Here is a 1,454-nt window from a genome sequence, read left to right as displayed (position 1 = left end):
TGTAGTTCACTTGCTCAGAGTGGGTTTCGTTTAATAGACTGCATTCTGCAGATTGGTGTCCTTTGCTTCCGCATATCTCACAATCCGACGAAACTGCGGCTACAGTATTCGGGTTTATGCACATATGCTCGACTTTGAGGGCTAATGCGTCCATTTTAGCTTGCATCATGTCTATAGAGCTTAGTTCATGCACTCCTCCTTGGGCTTCCTTCTTCTCTACTGTCGCTCGTTCGACTCCCCATGATTGATGGATTTGAGCCATATCTTCGATGAGGGCACTAGCTTCAGGATAAGGTTTGTTCATCAGAGCACCGCCTACGGCAGCGTCGATGGTCATCTTCGTGTTGTAATGAAGTCCATTATAGAAGGTTTGAATGATTAACCAATTTTCTAAGCCATGATGTGGGCATGCTCGTAACAACTCTTTATATCTCTCCCAAGCTTCGAACAACGATTCTCCTTGGTTTTGGGTAAATCTAGTTATATGGTTTCGAAGAACGGCGGTCTTACTCGGGGGAAAATATCTAGCAAGAAAAACTCTTCTAAGGTTATCCCAAGTCGTAATGGAATTGGGTGGAAGGGAATCTAAACATGATAGGGCTTTATCTCTGAGGGAAAAAGGAAATAATCTTAAACGTATTGCCTCAGGAGAAGCTCCATTGGTTTTAAAAGTGTCTGCTAATTGAAGAAATATTTTTAAATGTTGGTTTGGGTTCTCAGTAGCGAGACCCGCGAATTGTCTCTGTTGCACTAGTTGCAACAGGGATGGTTTAAGTTCAAAATTATTAGCTGGGATGGTTGGGTTTACTATACTAGAACTAGGTTCTTCATTTGATGGTTGAGGGAAATCCGTAAGAGGTCTTTGGTTTTGATCTTCGGTCATAGCTCTCTTAATTCTATGAAAGAATAAACGTGCGTGAGCGTAACGTTCAGGTTCCGCCAGAGGGTATACTAAGCTTAAACTTCCGGTGCTGCGAGTTCTTCGCATTGACCGGCGGGAAATAGCCTAAGTCTAAACGATATAACAACAGGAAAAAGAAATTTGACGAAATTGGTCCCCGACAACGGCGCCAAAAACTTGATGCGTGATTTTCGCAAGTATACGAACGCGTCAGAGTAATATAAAAGATTGTCGAATCCACAGAGACCAAGTGTCAATCTATCGTTATCTATTGTTATGGTGTTTATCAAAGGCAATCAAAATAGGTGTTTCTGGAGTGTGCAATGAAAAGTAAAGTTTGAAATAAAGACTAATTAATAAAGACAGGGTTGAATGTAAATCACGTAATTAATTGATAATCCAAGTACTTGCTAGTAGAGCTACTTACGGACAATGTTTCCTACTTTGAAAAGAACTAATTTAACAGGAACTGTCGCTTTCGCGTATTCAGAACCGAGTTGTACTCCCTAATCAAATCCTCTTATTGTCACTTATAAAGAGTCGCGCATTTCGT

The 1,454-nt window shown here is 40.9% G+C and overlaps 1 non-coding gene across 1 annotated transcript; it reads left to right on the top strand.

The window, feature by feature from the left end:
• Positions 1-392: 392 nt before the first annotated feature.
• LOC127088541 (small nucleolar RNA R71) lies at positions 393-499 on the top strand. Its single transcript, XR_007790372.1, has one exon. It is a non-coding gene; the product is annotated as a small nucleolar RNA R71 (small nucleolar RNA).
• Positions 500-1,454: the final 955 nt, after the last annotated feature.

The sequence above is a fragment of the Lathyrus oleraceus genome, chromosome 5, assembly GCF_024323335.1.
Source record: "Lathyrus oleraceus cultivar Zhongwan6 chromosome 5, CAAS_Psat_ZW6_1.0, whole genome shotgun sequence".
In the NCBI taxonomy this organism is placed as follows: Eukaryota; Viridiplantae; Streptophyta; class Magnoliopsida; order Fabales; family Fabaceae; genus Lathyrus; species Lathyrus oleraceus.
Note: the sequence above shows the minus strand (reverse complement) of the source record. Positions and strands in the feature narration are given on the sequence as shown.